The 18,682-nt window shown below is 41.7% G+C and overlaps 1 long non-coding RNA gene across 1 annotated transcript in view; it reads right to left on the bottom strand.

The window, feature by feature from the left end:
• LOC141570042 (uncharacterized) overlaps positions 1 to 9,498 on the bottom strand; it is a 56,137-nt gene extending 46,639 nt beyond the window's left edge. The window contains exon 1 of the long non-coding RNA XR_012493793.2: positions 8,895 to 9,498. This is a non-coding gene — a long non-coding RNA (uncharacterized LOC141570042). The remainder of the gene's footprint in view (positions 1 to 8,894) is intronic.
• Between the last annotated feature and the right edge of the window lie 9,184 nt (positions 9,499 to 18,682).

Here is an 18,682-nt window from a genome sequence, read left to right as displayed (position 1 = left end):
GCTGGGAAGGGGAGGAAGGTGGTGTGATGTCCAGTCGGGGTGGTTTTACGTAGCAGATGGGTAGGATAAGGTTTGCATTGTAAAAAAGAACACTGCTTGCAGAAGATGCAATTCGTGTGAAGAGGCGGGAAGGCCCCACCTGCACTGTTGGAGCAGTTCCGATACTGCACCTTCGGAAGCTGGGCTCCAGCAGTGCCACAACAGAAAGGAAAAGGCCTCAGAAAGATGGGTCAGAGCCGAGAGCGATGTCGTTATTGTTGGAAGGAGGGGCTGGCAAACTGGGAGGACAGGAGCCCTGCGTGTCTGACCTGCGATCCCGTGACTTCAGCGGGGCCATGACACTGCAGAGCTCAGCCTCCTCAGGGATGAATTCGCTGCTCTGGAGCTTCAGAAAGAGGTGTGGATTCTGGTAGCGTTACAGACACGGGCGCAAGGGAGGTAGCTTGGCAGAAATAGAAGAGAGTCGGGGGTGAAGCCCCAGGGGAAACTGCAATTGAAGGGAGGAGAGAAGAGAGAATCTTCAAAGGAGACAGACGGATAGAAGAAAACCCAGGAGGGGAAATAGAACTGCAACCAAAAGAATGGTAATCATGAGCACCCCTATTCCTTTTACTGAGTGTTTCCCATGCATTTATGAGTGTGGCAGCCATTCAGAGGATCCAGACAGGGTGACCTCAAGGCATTCAGTGAAACGGAGGAAAGCGTCAGAGACATTGAGGGTGGGAGAAAACGCCTCCCCTCCTCCAAATATACCACTTTGGTGTAAGGATTATTTGGGCTGAGGACAACTGAGAGGAAGCAGATACAAGAAAAGCTCCCTGCCCTCCCCTATTTGCCTAAGAGCAGGGCAAGCATTTGTGAAGGTGTTCCCCTCCCGTCTCTCCCAGAGGGGATGTTAATCAGCAGAGACAACCCTAGACCCGAGATGTTAATCAGCAGAGACAACCCTAGACCCCGACCAGCCCAGAGGCAGCACCCCAGGAATCTATACAACAAACCCTACAAACTGGTCCTTATTTCCCATCAGTTCCCTGTATGTCTGCCTCCCACAATTTGCTGGCCCTGGAAACGCAAAGTCCTTTTCCTTTGCCTTGTCACTTCTCTAAGTGTGTTGTGCTTTTGCTCAGATGCGCCATAAGCCAAGTTCTCACCACCACTGAGTGCTTCCATGTATGTGTGTGATGCACTTGTAAATAAACTTCTGTTTGGTTTTCTTTTGTTATCCAGTCTTTTGTCTGAGCAACATTTATTGGATGAAATTCGTGGAGTTGAGCATGGCTGCACTTCACCCACAGGGTCAGAAATGACCCCCTGGTCATTGGTCCTGGAGACCTTCAGATGACTAAGGGAGAAGCAGCCTTTCCCCTCCAGTGCTCAGGGCCTCAGTCCCAGCAGTAGCTCAGAAAAGAAGCATGGTCTTCACACTAATCCTTTGTGGGCATAGCTGAAGGAAGCCTGCTCTCTCCCTTGGTCAGATCAGGGCCAAGGTCCAAATCTTGAAGTTCAGCCATGTGACTCGGCCGATGAGTGGCCTCCAGTCCTACCCACACAGATCACTTCAAACACATGGTCTCCTCTGGGAAGCCAAGCTAAATGAAACATTCCAAGTTAAGGCTTCCACCTCGGCCCTTTAAGTCTCTGGCTTCTCCTTTACTTCTCAGAGCATAGCAACAAACTAGGATTCATTTCTATCTCAGTTTCATAGATGACGGAGTTGAGGCTTCAAGATGCTAAGGGGGTCTCGGGGTCCCAGATCTGCTTCTTGTAGTGGGGCCAGGCGCTGGCTGACTCAGAGCTACAGTTCCTGTCACCACCATCTAGGACACTAGACAGAAGCAGGATCATGGAGGGTGGTGAGCCTCACCCTGAATGCACATGAGAGCTGCTGATGGTTTTAAGTACTGGGAGTTTGTGTTCTAGACATATCACTAGTTAGAATTTGGAGGACACATTGGGGAGACCAGTTAGCTGGTTGCTGGAGTAGTCAAAGCAGAGAGGTGGCCACAAAGCAGATGAGGGAGGGATGGTAGGTGAGCTTCTGAATATGACAAGGTTACACAGGGAGCCATGCGACACTGTGTGAATTCCAGAATATTCAACGTCTCACAGAACTGCTGGGTAGTAAATGTTTACATTTTGTTTGTAAAAGGGTTGTTATAATAGAAACTCCCCAGCATCATAACTTGCACAATTGCAATCACCAATGAGAAACTCTACCCCTATTCTAGTGAACCCGTTTACCTTCCTGTCACTCTCTCTGCTTCCCAGCTGTCACTGATAAGGCTCCTGTCATTGCAAAATACTTAGAGGAAATGCTTTTACAAGTCATGGACTGCCAAAGTTCCTCATTAGTGTTTAAGTACCGTGGACAGTTATGGCTATGGCTATTCCTTTGTCACGAATATTATCCCATTATGTAGAAATGCTTTACATGCCTCAGTAGAAAGACACTACAGACTAAAAAAATTCTAATTATTATTATTGCCATTATGATGATGATGATTTTTAAAGTATTTGCACAATTGTCTCATTAAAGGACAGTTTATTACAAGTTTACGGTCTTGCATGTCTCTTCTCCAGTCTTTCTAATGCTCTTGATTTCTCTTATAATCTTTTAGTTGCTCTCACTAATGAAAAGAGAGTCTATTAAAAGTGTGCTTGTAAAATATAAAGACATACACTTATTTTGAGTAATCTCTTTTATAATAAACCTATTTCTTACAACAACTGAGTAAGAACATCGAGTTGATTTTCTATCTTAATCAAGTAATCTTTACCAAGTGTCCTCATTTGTTAAAAAAAAATACCATACCGTGTTTCCCTGAAAATAAGACCTAACTGGAAAATGAACCCTAGCATGATTTTTCAGGATGACATCCCCTGAACATAAGCCCTAATGCGTCTTTTGGAGCAAACCTTAATATAAGACCTGGTCTTATTTTCAGAGACACAAAGTATTCAAAGAAAGAGAAAATAATTCTGGATAAATGATACCAAATACATCAATGGCATACTCTTTGTATGTTTAACCGCTTTCTAACAGCATATTCAGATGTGTTAGGTGGTGGCTGTTTATTTTAGGGGAATTACATATTTTTAAAGATATGGATACTTTCTCATATATTTTTTGATATACAATTTCAAGACTCCTTGGAATCCATTCATGAACCTCCAAATATCCTCAACTCTAACTTTAGAGTATTAGCATTCTTCGAAGAAACAGAACCAATAGGATACACTGGATAACAGATATATATTTATACGATTCATTATGATAAATTGACCCACACAATTACGGAGGCTGATGTATCCCATTATCTGCCATTTATAGGTTGGAGACTTGGGAGACTGATGGTGTCAGTCCCAGTTCTATGTGATAAGAAGACCAGTGTTCCAGCTCAATCAGTCAGGCAGAAAGAATGAGTCCAGCTTTCCTTCATTTTTCAGGTCTTGAGGAATTGCATGATTCCCCACCCACGTCGGGGAGGGTCGCTTTACTAAGTCCATAAGTTCAAATGTTGATCTCATCCAGACACACCCTCACAGACACACCCAGAAACCATGTTCAATTGAATATCTGAGCACCCTGTGATCTAGCTAAGTTGACAGGCAGAATTAACCACCAGACATTGGACGAAGTCTCTTTTTAGGCAAATAAGTACAGGTGTTATGGTAACATGGTCAAGGGATTCCTTGTTCCATCATCAGGTTACTGTGCAATACCCTTTCCCGCCAGGATTTCTCTGCTTCCAATACGAGTATTCTATGAAAAGCAGAAATGTCTTCACAAATAAATATTCTTGGAGAAACCTAATCTCTAGTCCTATAATTTTCCACAATAATTACCAAATATAATTTCTTCCTTTATTCAAGTTAAACTTTGTTGGATATTGATATAGATAATATAATGAACAAAAATGAGGTATATAGATACATATACACACATATATACATATATACAGATATAGGTAGAAAGATACTTTAGATAATGAAAATGAAAACGATTTTTAACTGAAGTTTTGTCTGATGAAAGTGGTGCTCTGTTTGAGTAATTAAGCGTAAGCCTTTGGTAGAACAGTCTTGGCATATAAATATGTCCATATGACTCAGAGCAAGAGAATCAGGATAAATGTGTCTCCAATTTGATGTAATTGAAAAATCTAGGTTCAAAATCAATCACTTTTTTATTTTAAAATAACACAAATTTCTTCATAGGCTTTCAAAATTAACTGTGGAATATTTTTCTCAAGAAAGTTGAATTCATCTTATTAATCAGTTCTAGTTTTTCAAATGAGTATGCTGGTCCTGCAAAGTTATTCTTTTGCATAACTGCCCCTTATAAATTACAATAAATATATTTCTGTTTTCCCATGAGAACATTTCTTAAGATAGATCTCACGTTTTGTAAGGACAGAAAGCCACCAGCATCTGTAGGTTGCAATAAATCTGTTGGAGTTCACAGTGAGGCCCATTTCTATTATTGGATAAATAGATCTACCCAGAGTACAGCTAAGAGAAGATTACAGGATCTTTGGTTGAAACACACACACACACACACACACACACACACACACACACACACACAGATTTCTTTTCAAAAGATCTAAAATGATCAATTCTACAAACAAAAGCAAAAGAAAACATGTTAATCCAATGCCCAATGCCCTGTTTATATTTACTGGATTAAATATATACATATTATCTATCTATCTATCTAATATATTATATAAATGTGTGTATACATAATATATATTATATATTGTAGTGTATATATAATATATATTATATATGCATATATATGTATACACACACACACACACACACACACACAGAGGGTACCAAAAAATGTATACACATTTTAAGAAAGGAAAAAAAGTATTAAAATTGCAGTAATCAATATATACCAATAACAAAAAATGAATACAAGCCATGTGTATACATATTTTAACACCTCTAATATATATATGAAACAATTATAAAAAATTATTTCAGTGAAAAAAATCCAAGAAAGGAGAATATACTTTATCCAAGAAACACCAAATGTATATCCGTGATTTAAAAGGCTGAGACTTTCACTGCTAAGTTACATCAGTCAAGATCCCCCGCAAAACACAGGATATTAAAGGGGCCGTTCTGCAGACATAGGGTGTCTGAGGCTCCTCCCCGAGACCTAAGGGGGCCGTTCTCCAGGCATCGGTTGTCTAAGGCTCATTCTGGAGACCAGTGGGGCTGTTTTCCAAGCATTAGATGTTTAAGGCTCGTTCCTGAGATGAAAGGTTGAGACGGAGGTGTGGTCGTGCCATTTTGTGTCTTGGATTCTGCCTGTTTCAGCCCTGGGGTGAGTTTGGGCACAGCAGCACCCCTGCTCTGGTCCAGACACTAAATTGGAGAGCAATTTGGCAGGATCCAGTGAAATTGTAGGTGGACATACAGTTTTACTGAGTAACTGAATTGGTAGATATCTGAGGATAGCCTTAAACTTCCTTATAAAAGACTAAATAGGCAAACTGTAAAAATGGTAAAGTCAGGCAATGGGGAATTAAAAGAAACAAGAAATCTTGTTAACAAAAAACTATGAATATGTATAAAAATATAATGGAATGTTGCCTCCTAGAAATAAGGAAGGATTGCAAGAAAAGATAAATGGTACAGTCAGATAAACACAAAAGAGCTTTTTCATGTGAAATGTAAGAGCAAAAATATGAAAGGAAATGTTGAAGGGTTGGAAGATCACTAGGAGGAAGTAGCCCAGAAAGACACAGGGATCAGGATTAAACCAGAAGAGGCCGGACTTCTGCAAACAGGAACTAGCACTGAGAAAACAGAGGAGCAATTCCCACATGTCTTGCAGTGAAGCCCCGGCCCAGAGCCAGACCCAGCATCCAGATCCAGCGCCCAGCAGTGACCAGAGGTCTCAGGAGGTTCCCAGGTGGCGCCACTGTCATTGCCACCCTGTTGTTTCCCTTTGGAAGCATTTAATTCCTCCATGCATTCTAACTGAACACATTCAAATATTGTCAGCCAATCTAATACACTGATGTATTTTAATCTTAATGGAGCACAGACTTGGTTGCTCCCCAAAAAAAAGATCGCAGTTTTGGAGAGCTCATATATACAAATTGTCCACTGTCTCTCCACTTTTGACTGCTTAGATGGGAAGCTGCAGCACGAATCTCCCCTCTCAGTGGCGCCCAGATGTCATGGTAGGTGTGCTGGTGGCCGCAGCTGAGACCAAGCCTGCAGCACCAAGTGCTGTGGGGCTCACTGCTCTCCAGCGATGGCGGCTCGAATGCTTGTACTTGCTTCCTGAATGGAAGGGGGACCGCATACATACCAGCAAATCTCAGATATGTCTGTCTTCTTTAAAAAGTCTGGTATGAAAAAGGTCCCTCTGCAATCACTGTTATTAGGACCCATCCAAATGAGTATACAGAAAATAGGGGTACAGGAAAAAGGAATTGTGGGATATTCGTACAGCAAAATACTATACAACAGTTAAAATGATAGCTCATGCAATAGAATAAATTTCAAAACTTTGTGGGAAAAGCTACTTAAGAAACAGAATATACAGCATGATAACCCGTAAATTTTAAAATAGGCAAAACAACGCAGTAGAAAACAGGAATTTACATATATCAAAGTAGCATAAAGTATGAAATCCAGGATATTGGTTATCTGTAAGGGGGAGGAGAGGTATTTGGGGGCTTGACAAGGGACTTCAAACTTACTGTAAATTGTAATTTCTTAAGAAATTGTGAAACATCTATGTCAAAGTGAAGATTTGAGGAAGCTGAGAGTTCATTATCCTTTGCCGTATCTTATGCTTCATAATCAATCCTGAGAATTGCAGCCCCATGGAACATGCAAAGTGACTTCATTATCATCACCATGGGTGCGATTCTCCCAGCCCTGGGCAGCTGAGCTCTCCCAGTGCCTGGAGGGAAGGCTGATGACCTCCTTCAGCTATTGGCACAAAATGCACACAGTGAACATTGTTTAAATTGAATGGAAATCTTGATTTTATCAAAACTGGAAAGTAAAATTCACATGTTCTCAATCTCCCAGTGCCACCTAGTACCAAATTGACAAGTCATTGTTCCCAGTATTTATATAAGTTCTTGCTAACTGACAATTTCCCTTATAAAACTTTTTGCCTTTTGCTTGTCCTCTGACTTTCTGATTCTCATTGCTATGAACTGACTGTGTCCCCTCAAAATTTATATGTTGACACCTAACCCCCAGTGTGGTAGTGTCAGGAGGTGGGGCCTCGGGAGGGGATGAAGTCATGAGGGTGGAGCCCCCACGATGGGATAAGTCCCCTTGTAAAAGAGACTGCAGAGAACCCCCTCCTCCCTCCCACCATCTGAGGACACAGCAAGAAGTCTGACCTCAAAGAGTGTCCTCACCCAAGCATGCTGGCACTTAGACCTTGGACTTCCAGCCTCTAGAACTGTGAGGAATAAATGTCTGTTATTGATAAGACTGCCAGTCCACAGTGTTTTGTTACAGCAGCCGACTGAGACACTCGTCCTTCCCCAAATATTCTTGGAGCCCAGGAAGAGCACACATACACACACAATAGAATATTTTACTTTACAGGTCCAAGTATCACTTCCTGTGGATGTTTGTGTCCTCTCTCTTTGACAGTCATTGGGCAGGGAAGGGGCAGGTCCCAATCAATAGTCCTTCCTAAATTCACACTAATTCAGCAAAGATAAAATTTAAGAAAAGAAAAATGTTGCATAGTCCCTTTCCACTCATCCTATTTTAGACATTTCTAACAGTTTTACAAAATATAGTTGCAACAGGCAAAGATTAAGTTATTTTCCTGAAGCCAGGGTGGCCCACCATAAAATTCTCTCAGGGAGAAGAAATACATAACATCTAGTTGTCTGGAATAATCTCAGAACCATCAGAAATTGATTTTTTTTAAGCAATCGATAATGTTATTCCAAAGAAAATTACATGCTTATTATAATCAGGGATCATTAGTAATCATGATTATAGAGTCAAATCTGTTTGTGATTTTTAGATATTTTACTGCCTGCATGAGAAGGATTAAACTAATTGAATTTAAAAAAACAAAAAAAAACCCCACAAAAAACTATGTGTTCAGATTACATCAATCTTGTAGCGATACCGACTTGCTGTGAGTGGCACTCCTAGAGTAAGGTCTGAAGACTCAGGGGCACATGAGTTGAAGATAGTGCGATGTTCCTGATGTAATCACGTGTGGATTCTGACACCTGATGGTACCAGGTCTAAATCCTGGGCCATCTTTCGACTGACACCTGAATGGTTTTCCTCTTCACTTTCTTCCCCGGGAGAAAGCTTAATGCTAACGACCTGTGGTCAGCATATGTCTACAACATTCTCGTGTAGTTTTCCTGCCGTAAAATGATATGGATTATTTTAAAACAAAAGAATGAAATAATTTATCATTCATAACATTTTCTGTATCTATTTTTCAAGCATGAACTTGAATCTTACCCCACTAAGGAAACGGGATTTTTTATGCTGTCCTGTGGTGCAGGAGACATGCTGCCCACGCATCCCCTGCATGTCCCCTTTTAAGCCACCTCACTGGAGCATAAGCATGAAGGACCACAGCCAGTCTCCATGCCCCTCACCCCTCCTCCAAGCTGGCTGTTGGCTCCGATCCACACTACTTTTCCTGTCCCCTTGCTAGTGTTAGCTCTTGTTCAATGCCCATGGGCCCTGCAGGGCTTGTAGCAGATGTTATGTCGGGAGAAATAAATAATGTCGAGATGGGGTGGGGTGGAGGGCACATCCTATCAGGCTAGGTTGCCGGATACTATTGTGAGGGTCATCGTGTCACTGTCACTTAAAAACTACACTTGCCATATGAAACTGAGCACCAAGGACCATCTTACCTCCTTGCATGCACTGCTGGGTTTCCTGGCCTCTGGGATGGCTCTGAAATTCCAAACACGGTAGGCGATGGCAGCACTTCCCACGGCTTCAAATGCTGGAGCCTCCATCCCTAAAGCTCACCCGGACTCTGTAAGTCCCACACACAGCGTTCTCCTTTCCACAGATCTGCACCACATTCCCCATTCTGTTCTGATGACCGTCTTCCAGACAGAGTTCGTCTATGAACATTGGAACTTTGTATCCTGCAACCCAAGTCTCGCATGTATTTCTCAATGTCTCCCTTCATTTTGTTTTACTTAGTGTCTTTCTTTTTATTATTGTGATGCTCCAATCAGACATTTAATTATCTGAAGTCCCAGCTAAATGATACAGCAACTTTCTCTAAAAGTGGGGTTTCACTGGGAGCACCCACATTCGTTTCCCTCCCATGGAATTCTGCTTCTGAGGAAAGACCTGCCATCCATCCCTTGAAATACTGAACACTTTTTTTTTTCTTTTTGATTCCTTACTCTTTACGGCAGAATCTCCCAGTCTCGTTTTTCCTTCTTTAACTTGCTTGACACAGCTAAATGGAACAGGCACCATGTTCCGCCTGAGGAGCACTGAGAATACAGTATAAGTGAACCGCACAGGAGCTGCTATTATACAGGGGCCTGTAAGAGGGGTGGGGCCTTGGAAATGTTTCCGCGCTCAGAGTGCATTACGGAAGCTGGAGAGACGTGGGGTACTCGGGTTCACGCAGCTCTGCTAAGATGCTGACAAAAGACTTCTCCATTTCCCGTTTTAAAGAAATGTTTAATCACATCCATTACAGCAAGATTTAATGAGAGAGATTCTAGTCAGAGGGGCTCTGCCAAGTGCCAACCGGGTGTTTTTCTGAGGCACAGGACAGAGACATTACAGAAAGGCTCTAAAACACGCATGCAAACGCCTGAAGCGCATTCAGGGCCCCAGCTCCGTGGAGACACGTTGCAGCCTCTCCCTCCACCCTGTGACAATGGGCCACTCCCAGGGCAGTAGAAGGTGTAGCGGAAGAATCCTTCTAAGGTACACGCACACCCAGGGAAGACTAGGGCACCCGTTTTGATGACAACTCCTCATTGAAATGTACCGCAGAACCCACTGATCCAAAAATAAGCGAAGTCCCATTTTTGTAAAACCTGGGGAACAATTCCAGAAACTAATCAGCAAGCTCTGTCTACTCCACACCGAGATTTGCCATCAACCTGATCGTCGTACTCAGCAGACAGTAACTGTGGCCACATCTCCAGGACGCCATGCCACACTCTTTGGAAAGAAAGTTACTGTCTCTGCAGACTTAGGCCTGCAACACAGATGTGTCAGGCAGGGGCGTGTGCTCTGCACACATGCACACACATTCATATATGCACATTCACACATCACACATGCACGCTCACATGCACAAATACATGCACACTCAAATGCACATTCACACCTGACACACACATACCCTCACACATGCACACTCACACCTCACACACACAGACACACACACATGCACACTCACACCTCACACACGGAGACACACACACATGCACTCTCACACTTTACACATGCACACTCATATGCACGGATACATGTACACTCAAACATGCACAATCACACCACACATGTACTCACACATGCACAAACATGTGCACTCACACTTCACACTTTCATACACACTCACACTCACATATGCACACATATGCATGCACATGCACATGCACATGCATGCACACTCACACACACCTCACACACACTCTCATACATGCACACACAGGCACACTCATATCTCACACATGAACACACATGCACATACATGTACACTCACATGCACACTCACACAATCACACATGACACTCACACATGCACACTCACATGCACACTCACACATGTACAATCACACCTCACACACTCACACATGCACATTCACATTCCACAAATGCGCACTCACACATGCACTCATACATGGATACTCATACCTCACACACATGCACACTCACACAGTAACACATGCACACACACACACACACACACACGCTAAAAGGACAGTCCCCTAAGCAAAGCTGGCCTGCAAATACCAGAGGAAAGTCATTTCAGGCAGGGGGAAGGAATAAAGGAAGGCCCTGTGGGTGTCCTGATGACCAAGGAGATGGGTGTAGACCAGGTGGAGCTTAGTGAGGGGGGAGTCCTGTGATGAGAAGTGGAAGAGGTGAGCCATGGCCAGGGCTTTAGGTCTGGGTCTAAGTGTGACGGGATACCTTTAGAGGGCTGGAAACATTGAATTGAATTTTAAAAATTATTTTGGAAACTAAAGGGATGATTGTAAGAGGACAAAGGTGAAAGCTGAGAAATACCACACACACACACACAAATACACACACAGGATTTAAAATAATTCAAACCCTTTATTTTTTTTAAATTTTTTATTGGGGAATATTTGGGAACTGTGTGTTTCTCCAGGGACCATCAGCTCCAAGTCATTGTCCTTCCATCTAGCTTTGGACGGCGCAGCTCAGCTCCAAGTCCAGTCACTGTTTTCAGTCTTTAGTTCCAGGGGGCGCAGCCCACCATCCCATGCAGGAATTGAATTGGCAACCTTGTTATTGACAGCTTGTGTTCTACCTACCTGAGCCATCCGGCCGCCCCAAATACTTTACTTTTATATGCTTCTGGATTTAATTAAGAACCAACACTTGAAAATATTGACAATTGAGGGACTTTGAATGTCTATTTACTGTACCTATTTGTCCATCTATCAATCATCTATATCTCCATCTATTTGTCCATCGTCCATCCATCTATCCATCCATCATCTATGCATTCATCTATCTATCTATCTATCTATCTATCTATCTATCTATCTATCTATCATCTATCTATCATCATCATCATTATCTCTACACACAGAGAGAGATTATTTTGTTCTGATAATTACTCATGGAATCCCACCTTATGTCAAACAAGATTTACATTTTAAATTACAGGAGACAAATAAGACGATCTTCTTTTCTCAAATACTGAACATCTCAGACATGCTACCACAGAATTCATAATTGACCTTTTATGAATGTTTCGGTTTAGTATCTCTTACAATAAACATGCCCAAGAGGTTATGTAATAAGACACATGTGATTCGAAAGACATATTCTCTAAAAGTTTTAGAAAATAAGTCACTAAAACTCTGTAAAAGATGAGGTTAAATGACAATATTAAAGCTGGCTGGATTCCATTATAGCTTAATATTTGGAAATTTGGAAACAGAGAAACATAACTACTCATTATCTGTGTCTTTTAAACAGAGAAGACGTGTGTGTGTGTGTGTGTGTGTGTGTGTGTGTGTGTGTGTTCATGGAAATATGGACACCCCTGGGCTCACTGCTGCTGTCACACACCTGCCATATACCAGAACATTTTGACATGAATGTGTGTTTTTCTGTAGATCTGCTGCTGCCCATTGTCTGAGAAAGGTCAGAGGCATTTCCATGACAGTTGTCATATTGGCATTCCCTATCACTTTGTGATCTATGTCCATTACAGCTAATAGGAAACATCAAATACAGTGAAGGAATATTTAATTGCCTTACTCAGAACTGAATGATAAATAAACATTACTTTAAACATGACCAAACATTACAACTTTCTCCTAATTTTTATCTTCTAATGTGTTCTCAACCAGTTACTGTTTTATAATTAATATTCTTTTTTTTCAGTTGAAAACATAATTATGTATTTTAAAACCAAGACATTATATTACCTTATTTTCTTAAAATTAATGGTTTCTTAAAGGGTTGAAATGAAAACACATAATTGTCCCTCCCACAATTTTCAATAGAGTTAATCAAAACTGTATTTTACTACGTTTCTCTTTAACTCCAACTAAAATTAAGATACTAAAGACAAAAATTGGTGCCTATGGCTCCCCTTTGTTTTATCCATGCCCGTAAAGTTGGACATCTATGTGGTCACAGGTTTACAACTGTCGTCTGAACCTGAAACATATCTATTACGAAAATAGAACACATGTGAATAGGCAGTTACATATCACAAGAGAGACTCTGATCACTTGACTACTCACACTTGTACGTGGTACTTTTCCTACAGACGAAAATTAGTACCTTTTCAAGTTATTAGAGACTTCGCCCAAAATGAAGATGGAAAGGCCTGAGTTCTACAGTCCAATTATAGCAACCATTTCCATCCTCTGCACTCTTCTTTGCTAGCAAGTTTTTTGAAAAGTTCTTTAAAAATTACAGTAGGTTTAAATTTTCTATTTTTGTTACTTTATATCTTTTTTATATAGTTTAAAAATGTTTAAATCTAGCTTTGTCAAAAAATGTTTCATTAAAGGTTTTTAGAAAGCACACTTGTTACTGAAAAATTAATCAGCAGAATCAGTGAGCTAATTTTAATGATGATTACTATTTTAATGGGTGAATATTTTTAGCTCCATCTGGAATGCAAAAATGCACTCTGCGTCGGTGATGTTTAAAGGGAGTACGAACTGCGTTCGGCCGCATCTAACAAGCACAGAGAGTACATCATCTCAATTCAAATTAGAAAGGTATTTATAGACGAGACTAAGAAGCTGCCATGTAGGAGAGGAATAGACGAGGCAGGAGAGGACAAAACCCTGGTCAGCTGGACTGAGGCTGCAGTGGCTGCGGCCAGTTGACTGTCCTCCTGAGAACTGCAACAATTTCATTCGCTCCCATTTTTCTTGTTTTATAAAGAAACAAATTTATCTGTCAATTTAGGCTAAAGCTGTAAACTACTGTATTATATCTGTTGGGGTATGTTTGTGACTCTTGTGAATCAAAAGTGAGTGCTGTGTATCAGCTGTGTGAGTAGAGGATGGAATTTTCCATAGAGCACTGTTGTGAATTGCTCTGACTCACACTGTTCCCATAAATTAGCCCTCTATGAAAAGTGTATTATGAAAGCTCATGTGGGGTATCTGCACGGATAGATTCTGACCTCCGGTCTTTTATGTGAACTCCATTTTCTGTCATTGTTTTCACAGTGGAAGCGTTAGATAAACCATAGTATTTACTGCTGCAGATTTGTTCTCAGCCCGTCCTGCTCTCATAACCAGGAGCAGAGAGCATAGGCAGGGAGCCTGTCAAGTTTTACTCAGTGTGGCAGCTAAAAAGGCTCACACATGTTTCCAGAACACCCTGGTGAAGAAAACTGATACACTGAAAACATTTTTTAAATAATGAAACTGCTGCTTGAGAGAGGAGCACCCCAGAACTGGGGACTAATAATACCAGTAACAACAGCAATAGCATCTCCCACGGCAGTGGCAGCTCCAGTGCTTCTGCATGTTCCCCAACATCCGGAAACAGAGCCTGCAAGACTGAGGCATCTCTGAGCCCATTCCACCCTTTTTCTCTCCCAGAAGACTGTGGATAAATGAGCAATTAGGGCTTTTGACTCCAGAAGCAACTGACCTCAAACTAAAAATATTCGTCGTTGGCAGCTGCCATCCATCACTCAGTAGAGAGACGTATCCACTATTGACTTAGCTACACTCAGCCCAGAGGATGTCTCAGAAATGAACCTTCTGTGGCAAAAATGGAAGAAAAGTAAAAAGAACGACTTTCCTTTTCCTAGGAGATATTTTTGATAGCAATCTCTACTACTGAAAATATTTAACCTTTTGCAATAAATGAAATAGGCACCTTATTAAATAAATGCACACTTTCATTTTCAGAGCTATGATTCAAAATGTTTCAAAGCATTCAGTGTTTGCAGAAAATATCACCTGGTCACTGCTTGTCGGGTTTTCTTGACAGGGCCTTGGACCACTGCAACCAACTCCGCTGGACATCAGTACCACACACAGCGTGTACTCAAACCCACCTCCCTTGTTTGGAAGATGACACTTCCCCTTAACACCATAAAATGCGGATTTTGTTCTTTTTAGGCACACCTCTACTAGCCAGTGGTTGTATTTACGAGGTCTGACAATGAAGTTTGAGAAATTGTTACAATGATGTTGATATCAACTTTATTGATATCAGAGTGATTATGCATTATAGATTTGTACCAACTTGACACACGGTTCACCAAGTTTACTATTTGGAAGTGCTGAAAAGGCTGTGTGAAAAAGTTAGATGAAAACTACCTGAACTTATCACCAATAAGTCATGGCTCTTGCATCACGACAATGCACCAGCTCACACGGCACTGTCTGTGAGGGAGCTTTTAGCCAGTAAACAAATAACTGTATTGGAACACCCTCCCTACTCACGTGATCTGGCCCCCAGTGACTTCTTTCTTTACTGGAAGATAAAGGAAATATTGAAAGGAAGACATTTGGATGACATTCAGGACGTCAACGACAGCTCTGATGGCCATTTCAGAAAAAGAGTTCCAAAACTGCTTTGAAGGGTGGACTAGGCGCTGGCATCAGTGCATAGCTTCCCAAGGGGAGTACTTCGAAGGTGACCATAGTGATATTCAGCAATGAGGTATTAGCACTTTTTCTAGGATGAGTTCGCGAACCTAATTGTCCAGCGACTTGTGTCAGAACTGAACCTTGGTTCGAAATTAGAGGGCACATATTGGGCGCTTGTAGAAATGGACAGAAATAGGACTGTAATGACTTTTCCCCTTTCTTACCTTCTATACAAAGACCTGTTTCCCCAGGACAGCAGGAAAAATGTATTCTATTATGAAAGGAGGTACTATCATGTTTCCAAGAAAGTAAGACCAGGTCTTATATTAAGTTTTCCTGCAAAAGATGCATTAGGGCTTATTTTCTGGTTAGGTCTTATTTTCAGGGCAACACGGTATGACCATTTTTATTAAGCTCTTAGTGTTCACCTTTTCTTACGTAGCTTTTATAAGAAAATTGTAAAAGCAAAGACACCTACTGTGAGACGTACGCACACCAGCCACATGCCCCAGCCTGCCATCTTTGGCAGTGCACTTTTTTGCATCATCTGATTCTCTTCATTCTGGTTTCCTGTTCTCACATGAGATTTTCATTTCTGGAGCCCAAATGTGGCGAAACCCACCTGTGGTTCTGCACATCTCCTCCAGGACTCTTCCTCCGGGCTCTGTCCGACACCTTTCACATAACCAACTCCATGCCCGATACACTGAACACCGTGGAATGTAGAGGTCTCAGGTTCCAGATTTTTATGTGCCCTGTGGTGGTGAATCCCTGCATTGCCTCTTCTTTTCAGCTTCTTGCTCCTGCACACATTTATTTCCTTTCCTTTCTTGATATGCTCCTGTCTTAGATTGAGTTGTCACAGATGAAGACCTTGAGACGAGGGTTTGCTGCATGTATCTATTACACAAACGCTTCCAGGGGAAACTGACTTGTAAGGAAGTGACTAAGGCCAGAGTGACTGGCAGCAGGCGCTTGTGAGCCGGACCTGCAGTATGTGCTTCTGTGCCCAGGACATCAGAGCTGAGGTGGGGCTGCCCCGGGAGGAAGCAGGAGGAGGGCATGGATGCCAGGCACGGCCAGGACAGGCCTCTGGAGAAGGTCCTTGGGCCGCAGAGCACAGTGCGGTGGGAGATACAGGCTGCTGGGGACGAGCGAGGGCTGAGGGGTCTGGGTGGCACAGACAGCATCAGCCACCACTTTGTTGGTTGAGTCTCCTGAACTGACAACAAACGCATTCACTTCTGTTGCTTCCTGCACCATAAATGCATTAATGAGGCTGTGTTTGCCCTGGGACAGCAGTGACGTGCATGCTAGAGCTCTTTCAGAGTCTCTCTTACTTAACGTGTACCGCTTGTCAGTCACACGTGCGTTCATAGCACTTTTCAAATGAAGATTTGCCTCCAGGAAGGTGTGACAAAAACTGGAAATATGAAAGAAGAAAGACTGGAAGGTATTCCTGTTTACAGTACCCCAGCCCACCCCCACCAATCTAATAAATTAACGCATAAACAAGTTTAAAGTTGAGGTTGTGTATTTTCTTTGAAAGTAGAGAAAAAAATGAAAATAAACAGAAACAGCAAGTCATAGGTTTTTGTAATTGAATATTTGTGATAAACTCAAGAACATTTATTAAGGAGATAGAAGAAAACGAGTAAGAAGTTAACATTTATTGAGAATCTCCTGCGTCAGAGTATAGAAATGACCTCATTTAATTTACACAACTACCATTATGGTTGAATTATGCTCTTTATTTTTTTGACCAATAAACTAAGGCTTAACGTAAAGTAAAGTGCTTGTCCAAGAAGTTGAAGTAAGAAGTAAAGTCAAGATACAAATCTGGGTTTCCTCACCCAGAAAAAGCAGTTGTGCTTTTCAGTTTATACTACTTGCATCATATGTAACAAACAGGGAGAGAAATAGATATTGAATGACAGAAAAATATACTCGGGAGCCAAATATTTGAAATCTGTTGTTTTACCCTTAATTTACTGAAGAACATTAACTAGCGCCCTATACTTACTCTTACTTCTGTCAAATATTTAAGTGACGTTAGACTATACACATAAAGTCATGTGTTTTTACTATAAAATAGGACAACCACTGAGACCTGGTGCAAATTGTATTCCCCAGTTACACGTTGCATACACTTTCATTCACTTACTTACATAGTCGTTCAACAAAGAATCATTAAGCATTTACCATATTTTCTGGGAGTAGGGATAAAATGACGATTAAGCATAGTCTCTACCACCAAGAAGAACTTACTATTTAGTAGTTGGAGTCAAATAAGTTTACTAAAGTGCTGTCGGATTAGAAGATGTGGTTTGGGTCATAAGAGTGTAAACAACGGAATGGCCAGTTCTTTGTGGAAGGCTTAGAACTGGCTTCATAAGGAAGATTATGTTTGATAAAGCCTTTAAAATTAATAGGTGCTTATCAGCCAGAAGGAGGGAAAGGAAATATAAGAAAAGAGCACAGAAGAAGAAAACGAACAGGATCCAAACGTGAATCAGCGTGGTTTTTAACCAAAATAAAAGTGGGAACTCATGAGACCAAGGTAACGGCGGATATGTTAGTGAAAACCTACAGAACTACACAACCCACAGAGTGAATAATCTTGATGCAAACTGCGGACTTTGGTTCATAACAATACAGGATCAGTAATATTGACTCATCCATTGTAACAAACCACCACACTAATGCAAGGTGTTACCAGTGAGGGAAACTGAGCCTGGGCAAGACAGGGCACGTGAAACGTCTCCATACTTTCCACTCAATTTTTCTGTCAACCTACACCGGTTCTAAATAATAAAGTATATTAATTTCAAAAAAGAAAAGGGACTGCTTACGTGTTCTAATTCCCATACATGTCTAAGACGTGGTTAGAACTTTCCCACCTGATTTACGTTTCCACTTGCGTAGATCCTAAGCGTGGCTTTACACTCACTCTCATGCTGCAGTGTTTGGGGATGGGATGGGGTGTGGGCAGGGCTGTCCTGTGTTCCTTGGTTCTGATATCATTCACAATGTTAAAACTCGAAACAACAACTTACACATTCAGTCTCTGCACATTTAAACTGTGATTACAAGTTCAGTTGAAAATAGATACATAAATAAAATGGTTTCCCATTACTGAACAAAGGAAAAGAGAGTGGGTGACTTACCCATGATCTCCTGCCAAGTGTGTGGAGAAGCTCGCGATGAAATACTCTCTGACTCCAGAACACCCCTTGTTGCAGGTCGAGCTGAGGCCTCCCTGCCAAACAGCAGATGCCAAGCTGACAGCCCCCTGTGCCCGCTCAGCTAGCTGACAGAGAGAAGGCGTCCAGGCCGGCGCAGAGCAGAGGACTATACACACAAACCATGGGACGGCTTTCT

Source organism: Rhinolophus sinicus, chromosome 1 (assembly GCF_057876585.1).
Source record: "Rhinolophus sinicus isolate RSI-liver-muscle chromosome 1, RSI-T2T, whole genome shotgun sequence".
Classification (NCBI taxonomy): Eukaryota; Metazoa; Chordata; class Mammalia; order Chiroptera; family Rhinolophidae; genus Rhinolophus; species Rhinolophus sinicus.
Note: the sequence above shows the minus strand (reverse complement) of the source record. Positions and strands in the feature narration are given on the sequence as shown.